The sequence below is a fragment of the Mastomys coucha genome, unplaced genomic scaffold, assembly GCF_008632895.1.
Source record: "Mastomys coucha isolate ucsf_1 unplaced genomic scaffold, UCSF_Mcou_1 pScaffold15, whole genome shotgun sequence".
Lineage (NCBI taxonomy): Eukaryota > Metazoa > Chordata > Mammalia > Rodentia > Muridae > Mastomys > Mastomys coucha.
This window is the reverse complement of record NW_022196897.1, coordinates 114,103,637-114,113,790: the sequence shown is the minus strand read 5'-3', so window position 1 is coordinate 114,113,790 and position 10,154 is coordinate 114,103,637. Positions and strand designations below refer to the sequence as shown.

Below are 10,154 nucleotides of genomic sequence, written 5' to 3'. Positions count from 1 at the left end.
AGGAGGACTGTGGAGGAGGAAGGGGAAGGAGGACTGTGGAGGAGGAAGGGGAAGGAGGACTGTGGAGGGGGAAGGCTCCAGCCTAAGTCGGAGGAGTTCCCTGGCCTTTCTAGTGTGTAGGCCTACAGCTGAGCTCAGACACAGTTGGTCTAGCTGATGGGTTACAGGCCAGGCACTCAAGGTCATAGCCATGTTTATTTGAGACAGGGTCTCACTGAGTAGCCGTGGCTGCCCTTTAACTCACAGAGACTCAGCTGCTTCTGTCTCCCAAGTACTGGGGTTAAAGGTGTGTGCCATCACATCTGGCAGGTTCGCAGACTTTGAGTCTAGAGTGGGACTATCCTTGTTCACCGTGAAGTGACAGGGACTCATGTGACACGCTGTGCTGTGCAGATCCCTCTCTCTGTCTCGGTAACTTCTGTTCATCTGCCTTCTTGTTTACTGATGCCTCATCTTGAGCCACATCTCAACTCTCTGCCCGCCATGGTGTTTCTCCTGTGAGCACATGGGCCTGTTCATCATGCTTGCTCACCTCAGTGGGTGACAGGACATTGTCCTGGGAGGATGGAGGTGGGGCTGCTGTCCTGACAGGGTTCGAACTCTCCCTGGCTGTAGAGGATTCAGCGTCTTTTATGAGCCACAGGTGGGAGTTGACGTTTTATACATAATGTGACCAACACAGCGCGACTGTTTTCTTTTCCCTGGCTTGACTCCTTCCTGCCACTCCCTCAGGTATTTTTGAAATATGATTCAATGTTGTAAAGAAGGTCTTTGAGCCTAAGCACCCACAGAGACTCTGCTAACGTGAGTTTAATTTTGGCAGTGATTGTCTTGTGGTTACTCTGCTCTGAAGCCAGACCACAGCAAGGGCCTGCCTCCCTCCCCAGCCACCACAAAGTGGGGAGTGGGGCACTGGGTCTAAGAAGACTTTCCTCATCCGCTATGAAACGGAGACCATAAGAGCCCGGGCAAGAGGTGGTGGCGGGTTGTATACCCTGGGGATTCTGTTATAGCTGCATTACCCTACGAACTGTCTAGCATGGATTGGACAGCCATCTGATGGGCTCATGTGCTCAACATTTTGCAAACGGCCCTCGCCGAGGGTCACCACATCTCAATTATTTTGAACCCAGACAGTTTTGTGAACTAGGGATTTCTTTTTTGCTTTATTTCAGCATATTCTCTCCACCCGTTTCCTGTTTCTCACCTAGCTATATGTGAAGTTGAATATTTGCAGATGAATCCCAAGAGGTCCTACACTGGAAACTGGATTCGGTGGCTAAGGTAGATCTTTAGGGCTCTTTGGCTGGCTAGCCCAGTATACTTGGTAACTTCCAGGTCAGTGAAAGAGCCTGTCCCCCCAAAAGAGGTGATCAGTGCCTGAGAAATGGTACCCAAGATTGTCCTATGGCTTATATATACACCTGCATGTAGGCACATGCATGCTTCCCTCCAGCCCCACAGGCTGAAATGGGCACATAGGATCTCAGGGAAGATCTGGTTGGCATCTGGATGTAGAAGAGAAAGCAGAAGGAAGCGGGAAGCTGTGCAGCTGACAGGAGCATCGTAGGGCTGAGACTGTAAGGGAGCCCCATTAATCTCCTTGTTTCCAAGCTGCCTAGTGGCCACAGATGTGGCAGGAGCTCAATGGCAGATGAATACAGGTCAGGTGTGGTATCCTCTTCTACCTCGCTTACCCAGTGGTATCTGGGTACTGCCAATTCACCTGCTCAGAGAGGAGAAGGCAGAGTCCACAGCCCAAGTTTCCTTTTGGGTGTCAGATGCCTACACACCAAACTAGAAGGGGAAAGTTGGGTTTGGGATGAATGCTGTGGTTCCAAGGTCTCCTCTTGGGGTGCCTGGATGCCTGAGAAGAATGGAGACCCATGGTCCATGTTTCCCTCAGGGCATCTGCATGCCAGCCAGGAAGGGGAAAGAGGAGTCCTAACCCAGCAGGATCTGGGAGTCTGTGCTGAGTACTGAAGGGTCAGGAGAAGAGAAAAGGCCTTCTTCAGGAACTGTAGTGTCATTGCTTAGGTAAAGGCCTTCCCTGTGGTTATCTAGTGAAGCAGCTCACTGAGATGACCTTAGCCTGTTCATATTTCTTTATTAAACGTGAATGTGAACACACACACTTTATTTGGTGTGAACTAGGGATTACATACTTTTTTGGAGAAGGGTGTGAGAATATCTAGGAAGGGAAGGTCATTGGCTGAAGGCTATTGGATACCTCATTAGCATGGAGAAGGATTCCTGGTGCTAGTCTCCTGATTGAGTGGCTATGGTCCTCTCAGTTGGTGGTTGTGGTTCCAAGTGCCAGAGCAGGTCTGAGGGGATGGAGGGGGCAGCTCCATTCCTACCTTGTCAGATCTCTGAGATCCCTGAAGTCTTAGCACTCCCCATAGCACCAGTTCTTATGCCGGTTTGGTAGTTCAGTCCCACATGCCCTATAGTCAGGGGCAGACACAGGAAGATAAAAGGATTGGGGAGAAGTGAACAAGGTTTCTGTTTCTGTTTCTGTTTTTGTTTTTTGAGACAGGGTTTCTGTGTATGGCCCTGGCTGTCCTGGAACTCACTCTGTAGACCAGGCTGGCCTCGAACTCAGAAATCCACCTGCCGCTGCCTCCCAAGTGCTGGGATTAAAGGTGTGCACCACCACTGCCTGGCAGAACAAGGCTTTCTTATGCAGAACTTTGAGTTAGGGATGAATGACTTAGTTTTCAGGGACTGGGACAGCTCATGAGTTTATTGATGATTCTTTTACTTCATGGATTTTAGATTTCATGTATCTCTCAGTCAGTCTTCTAGGCAAAAATAGTCTTGGGTGGACTTAGGGCAGAGTCTCTTACAGAACTAAGGACAGAGTGAGATGTAAAGCCAAGGGCTTTGTATTTGAAAGGGTCCATGTCGAAACTCATGGGTGAAGGCCCTTGCTCCCTCCAGCCACAGAACTCAGAACTCAGACTCGCTTGCTCAAGTAATACCTCTGTGGAATACACAAAGCTGAGCTTTATCTGCAAGAATGACTAGGGAGGTAGAAGACAGCATCTGCCTTTAACCCTGCCCTAAAGGAAGCCCAGGGGAACATGGCTGGAAAGGGCCAGTGCATGATCTAAAGCATGCCTTCCCTGGATCACCCTGAAGGAAACTCAGCCCTGAGAAGTACCCCCACCCTCAGGCACCTGCAGATTCCCAGGGTCTGGGTGACATAGTGCAGGTGTCCAGCAGTTAGAAGCCATCAGCATGAATGTGTTGTATGCTGTTGAAAGGGGAAAAAAAGGTGTTTGTCAGATGATCTTCATGGTAAGATCATAGAACACAAACAGTGGAATGGTGTGTATGGCAGATTTTTATTATAAATACACAAAAATATAGACCTCTAGAAGGTTGAAATGGAGGCTGAGATTAAAGAGATACACTAACACTTTTACACGTGGTTTGTGTCTCTCTTCCCCCCTCCCCCCCCAACATTTCCAGGATTCCTAAAATCCTGATAGTTAATGCATACATGTGCTTTCTCACTTTTTGGACTGTCTTACCAACAAACCCCTTCCCCGTCCAAATACTTGTGCTGGTCTGACTCACTCTCCCAATTTCCCATTCTCTCTGTTGCTTTCCCATGATTCCTGCCATGGCAATTGGATTTCTTTTATCATCATGGGCTTTGCTGGTTATCATTTATTCTCCAGTTAATTTTCTGTTTGAAAAATAGAAAAACTTATACCTAACAAGTGTACATTTTTTTAAGTGAGGCATAAAGTGACAATTCTCTGCACCTGAGCAGGTATGTGATATTTAAATTTCTTTGGCAACTTGACTGGATTTAGAAACACTTAAGAGACACACTTCCAGGCTCCCTGCTCCTCCCTTTCCCAGAGACAGCTGCATCTGCTCATTCAGTGACAGCCTCATCCCTTAGACATGATGGTGAATGTCGGAATGAATGGATTTGGGAGTTGGGCACCTGGTTACCAGGACTGCTCATTCAGTGACAGCCTCATCCCTTAGACATGATGGTGAATGTTGGAATGAATGGATTTGGGAGTTGGGCACCTGGTTACCAGGGCTGTCAGCTCACCTGGCAGAGTGCAGGTTATTACCATCAATGACCTCTTTATTGACCTCAACTATGTGGTCTACAGGCTCCAGCATGGCTCTACTCATGGTAAGTTCAGCAGCACTATCAAGGCTGAGAATGGGAAGCTTGTCATCAATGGGAAGCCTGTTACCATCTTCCAGAAGTGAGATCCTGCTAGCATCACATGGAGTGATGCTGGTGCTGAGTATGTTGTAGAGTCTACTGTTGTCTTCACCACTATGGAGAAGGCTGGGTGGGGCCAAAAGGGTCACCATCTCTGCCCTTTCTGCCGATGCCCCATGTTTGTGATGGATGTGAACCACGAGAAGGATGACAACTTGCTCAAGATTGTCAGCAATGCTTCCTGCACCGCCAACTGCTTAGCAACCCCACTGCCCCCCACCAATGTCATCCATGACAACCTTGGCATTTTGAAAGGATTCATGACCACAGTCTATGCCATCATTGCCACTCAGATGACTGTGGATGGCCCCTCTGGAAAGCTGTGGTGTGATGGTCATGGGGCTGCCCAGAACATCAGCCCTGCATCCACTGGTGCTGCCAAGGCTGTGGGAAAGGTCATCCCACTGGCATGACCTTCCATGTTTCTATCCCCCATGTGTCTGTCCTGAATCTGACATGGCACCTGGTAAAACCAGCCAAGTATGAGGACATCATGAAGGTGGTGAAACAGACATGTGAAGGCTCACTAAAGGGCATCCTGGTCTACACTGAGGACCAGGCTGTCTCCTGAGACTTCAACAGTAACTCCTACTCCTCCACCTTTGATGCTGGGGCTGGCATTGCTCTCAATGATAACTTTGTAAAACTCATATCCTTCTATGACAATGAATATGTTGACAGGGTGGTGGACCTCATGGCCTCCATGGACTCCAAGGAGTAAGAAACCCTGGACCACTCACCCTAGCAAGGACATGAGAGGAGGAGAGAGGCCCTTGGCTGCTGAGGAGTCCCTGTTCCAACTTAGCACACTGAGCATCTATCTCCCTCACGATTTCCATCCCAGACCCAGGTATCTGTTTCCAGAGATACTAAGGAAGGAAGGCACGACACTGTCCCATAGGCTGCCATCCCAAGCTGAATGTAAAGAAACAAGAAAGTGGTCAGTTGAGCACCAGCGTTCTTCTCTCCCTGGTTTCTGACTGTGGATGCAATATGGCCAGCTACCACATGCTCCTGCTGCTTTTGTCCATTTCTCCTGGATGGACTATACTCACAAATCATAAGCCCACATGAGCCCTTCCTTCCTAGGTCTCGTTTACCAGGTGTTTTGTCAGAGCAATGAGGAAAGGGTCTAATTATTATAGCTGGGCACTTGCTGGAACCCGTACCTTAGACATCTGTTTTTTTTGTTGTGTTTTGGGAACATTTAAAAGCTCTTTTACATTCTATTTGAGATACATGATTAATTACTGTCAGCCATAGTTACCATTTAATGAAGCACAAGAAGTTACTCCTATCCCGTTGCTTTCTACACTGCTAACTATCTTCTCCCCGGACCATACTTTTTAGGCTCTGGGAGCTACTACTTATTATAAAACCATAGCATTGTCCACTCCAACTCTCTCTCTCTCTCTCTCTCTCTCTCTCTCTGTATGTGTGGGTATCTCTGTGTGTGTATATGTGGTGTGTGTATGTCTGTATGTGTGGGCATCTTCTCTCTCTGTGTGTGTGTATGTGTGTGTGTGTCTGTATGTGTGAGTGTCTGTGTGTCTGTATATATGGATGCCTCTGTGTGTGTGTATGTATGGTGTATGTGTGTCTGTATGTGTGGGCATCTTCTCTCTCTCTGTGTGTGTGTATGTGTGTGTGTGTCTGTATGTGTGAGTGTCTGTGTGTCTGTATATGTGGATGCCTCTGTGTGTGTGTATGTATGGTGTATGTGTGTCTGTATGTGTGGGCATCTTCTCTCTCTCTGTGTGTGTCTTTCTCTCTGTGTCTCTCTCTGTGTCTCTGTCTCTGTCTCTGTCTCTCTCCCTCTCTCTCTCTGTGAGGTGTATGTGTGTCTTCCTCAGATGTCTTTCACTTTTAAACATTGAAACAATGTCTCTCCCTGACCCTGTATCCACTGGCTCAGATGGCCTACCTGCCCTAGGTGGCCTACAAGCTTCAGGGCTGTCTCCTCCTCCCTGGCACTGGGATTATGAGTGTATGGCACCAAGTCTGGCTTTTTGCATGGATGGAGAAACTGGATCTGAACTTAGGTCCTCATGCTTGTATGACAAGCACTTTATTCAATGAGACAAGTGCCCCCAGCCCTATTGTCCACTCTTAATTGACCTCTCTTGAACAAAACTATTTTTTTTATGTTCTAGAGAAGCAGTTCGGAAGATATTTTCTGTAAAGGAAAAGCGGCCATCTGGAATGACAGAAACTCAGAAATCCTTAGCGGCGTCTTGGGAGGCTTTTCATGCTTTTCCTATTTTTGGATGTTTGCTCCCATGGTGTTTGTGTGTATGTGTGTGTGTGTGTGTGTGTGTGTGTTTCCAGCCATATATTGTTTTACTCCAATTTTTAAAAAATGAAGTTCTTAGATCAGCACCAGGCAGTCCTGCATGCTGGGGTCCTCTTGAAGTGCTTCCATACTTCTTGGATGCTGGCAGACGCCTCATAGGTGAGTTCTGTCAGAGGACTGGCCACTCTTGATGTAGTCAGAACAAAAATAAGCACTGGACATCAGCATCCATCCTCTAAGGACTCCTCTGTTCTTCAGCATCAAACACGGCTTGTCTTGCTCTGCAGGCGTCTGCAAACTGCCTGCGGCCTTCTTCCAGCTCCTGGATTCTGCCTGGAGCAATCGGGTAATTAACTCCTAAGACGATGGCAAGTGCGTAATGGAAGTGAAGGCAGCAAGACCTGAGCAGTTCTGGAACAGATCTGGGGGTATACTCAGCACCCTCGTCCTCACTGCTCTGATAACAATGGGGTAGCCTCGACATTGGCCTTCCCCCCATCTCCTCTGGTTCTCTCATCCTGGGTTCAGCCTCCTTTGACTTCCCCTCTTCCCTCCCCTCCCTTGGGACAGTAGGAGTTAGAGCCAGCTGGGATTGTCCTAGAACAGCTGATGTAGTGGGAAAGCACACCTGCGGCATGCACATGCCCTCGCACATCTATGCAGACTGTCACTGGGCCCCTGGAAAGACTTACCCCTCCCTTGAGTACTTAGAGAATTTAGAAAAGAAATCAGAAGCATGGATATAAAGTATAGTTAGCAGCAGGCTAGTGTATGCCTGTGCCTCACTGAGGAGGGCACCTTTGAAAGCCTGACCCTGACATCTGGGATGTCCCTTGCACCAAAAACTGCTGAGGGCAAGCTCACAGCTGGCAACAGGTTGATCCTCTCTGTGCACTGTGACTGCAGCGACTTGTCTCCCTCTCCTGGACAGCCAGAAGGGAGCCATAACTTAATGGCCTTTCTCCTTCCCCTAACGCTCATGTACGAAACCAGGGACAGCTGCTCTGAGACCCCTTCGAGAATCTCACACCTGCCAATGAAAATGCATGGGCCACACAACCCACAAAGGGCCTGTGGACCTGGGCCAAGAGCCTGTGTCTTAGGAAAGGGCCTATTTCCTGCCATCGACACTTCCTCCCTAGAAACTTACAGCTATGACTCTTCAGCGGGAGTGTCCAGGGTTGTCAACTCTCAGGGTGCAAGAGAGAACAATGCCAGCCTTGCAAGGTGTCCGGGGCCACACGAGGCTGCTGCTAGCAGGTCTTTGTGAGACTGTCTAGTCACGGGCTATGCAGGTTAAGAACGGAGATGGGGGCCAGGACACCCTGGCTTTTAACATATACTTGTCACTTTGGCCCCATCTTCCAAACCTAAGTGGCATCTAGTCTTCTGTACTATGGGCAAGTTGGGGCCAGACAGTGGGAGATGGTGTAGACATCCCATGGCCTACCTTCTCCTTAGAGTCCATCCAACAGCTGTCGTGTGGCTGGAGACATACAAATGGTTGACTTTTGCCTTTCACCAAACCTGCATGAGGCTTGGTTGGCAGGGAGAACCTAAGAATGCTCTTAGCATTGCTCAACCACATCTTCAGCATTTTAGAATGAATAAACCTCTTGTTGAGATGCCACCCCAGCTTGGATCACTCCGTGTTAAACCAAGGGATCTGGCCCTTGTGGAATTCCCTGGATGTTAGGGTGTGGCCGTCTCCTGAAACATCTCAGGACAATGGAGTTGTGAAAAGTCCGGAATAAGCTGCCATTGCTTGGATTCTAGCTCTGACCGTGACTGAAGTTCTAAAGCTCTCTGAAACTAGGGCTCCTCCGTAGGGATAACGACAGGAAGCGCGTTACCAGGTTGCTGGGTATGAAATGAACTCATTCTTACAGAATTAGCTCAATGCCAGACGGGCTCAGGACTCATTCACATAACTGGATAGGGCCTAGCCTTGACCTTCGTCTGCTTCTCAGAGGGAAGCAGGCTTAGTGGGCCCCTTCTCCTTGTTGGATACACAGAGATTTCCTTTAAATCCTTTTAAGTGCAGAGTTTGCTATGAGGGAACTGATTTGGGTCAGTTGCTGGACTTCACAAGCACAATGATGAGAGATGTGTCTGTCTGTTGAGCAAGAGCTGCTGGGGGCGGAGCCTCCACTGGCTGATTCTATATGGGGGGGGGGGGTGTCAGATATTTCAGAGTTGTCAAGGGAAGCCAGCTTGTGCCCAGTGTAGTTACCTTTCTTACTGTTCTGACAAAATATCTGACAAGGCAATCTGGGGAGTGAAGCATTTCTTGTGGTTCATGGTTTAATAAGGGACACAGTCCATCAACAGGAATCTGAGGAGACATGCCACATTGTCTTGGCAGTCTGGTAGCAGAGAGTACTCAGGAAGTAGGTGAGTCCCACCACCAGCGATCCACTTCCCCCACAAAGGTTCTACCTCCTAGATTCTACAACCTTCTAGAACAGTGCTACCAGCTGGGGACCAAGTGTTCAAACACTTGAACCTTTGTGGAACATTTTGAATTCAAGCCATCACAGGCTCCTTCTGAGTCAAGGTTTGCCTGAGCTGTGCAGCCCAGCCTTGCCACTCACTGGGTGAGCGGTGGTTAGGACCCGCCTAAGGGTTCTTGTGACCTGGCCCACTGCCTCCTACCTGGGATGGGGGCCTCCCCCTCCTCCTGCTTTGAACAATCTCCTTAAGTGCCAGGATGGAATGAGGATTTACCCACGTGCCCTGTCCTGTCCCCTCTCCCATGTGCTGACTCACCTGTGGTTTGAGTTCCCAGAAGCTCTTGTGCCGTGTTTTGGTTGAGGGAGTCATGTGTGCACCTTGCCTCTTCCCACGGCTGAGGCCGAGCCCGAGCCTGGCCTCACTCCTGTTACCACATCCAGACCTTCCCAGAAAACATTGCAAGCATACACCATGCAATTTTCTAACTCGTGAGAAAAGAAACAGAGTGACGTGCCATGTCGTCCATTTTTAGCTCAGCAAAAATGACACACCCAAACCAACTTTTCACTTAGCTCACCTTCTAGAGACTTTCAGAAACCTTGATATCAGCTGGTAGCATCCATCTCTAGTCTCTGTGCTATAAGCCAGGCCCCTAGTTGTCCTGGCTGTGCATCTCTCGCAGCCCCTAGTGCTTGTCTCCTCCGGCAAGCTCAGAGTAGGCCTTCCTCCTTTTTCCTTTGCGTTAGCTCTGGACACATTGTAGCTGGATGGGGAACCCTTGACAAGATTTTACACTTGGACTTTTTTTTTTTTTAAGGTTTTTGTAAAGGCAAAAGTAAATGAAAATGTATGTATCCAACACAGAAAATGCAAGAAAGAAAGTATGAGCTGAAACTCAACCCTCATTACACATCGGTGATGTTTGCCTGTCTGTGTCAGTGACCAGCTATCTCCATCAAGGGAACTGACACTTGGTGACTTCTGCCTGTCTGGGATGGATGATAAACCAGCCATCTCCATCATGGGAACCGACAGCCCTACACCACACAGGCCCTTTTCCCACCTCTTATCTTCCTAGCCCTGGGCCAACTTCTTTCACGGTTTTCTATTTTGTTTTTTTGGCACTGGTACTAAACCCAGGGCATC

At 48.7% G+C, this 10,154-nt stretch overlaps 1 long non-coding RNA gene and 1 pseudogene across 1 annotated transcript; one reads left to right on the top strand and one right to left on the bottom strand.

Annotated features, from left to right (window-relative positions):
• LOC116092350 overlaps window positions 1–5,412 on the top strand; it is a 29,989-nt pseudogene extending 24,577 nt beyond the window's left edge.
• A 1,164-nt stretch (window positions 5,413–6,576) lies between these two features.
• On the bottom strand, window positions 6,577–9,891 carry LOC116092351. The gene is made up of 3 exons (XR_004119215.1): window positions 9,586–9,891; window positions 9,324–9,489; window positions 6,577–6,887 (listed from the first exon to the last, which is right to left on the bottom strand). It is a non-coding gene; the product is annotated as an uncharacterized LOC116092351 (long non-coding RNA).
• Between the last annotated feature and the right edge of the window lie 263 nt (window positions 9,892–10,154).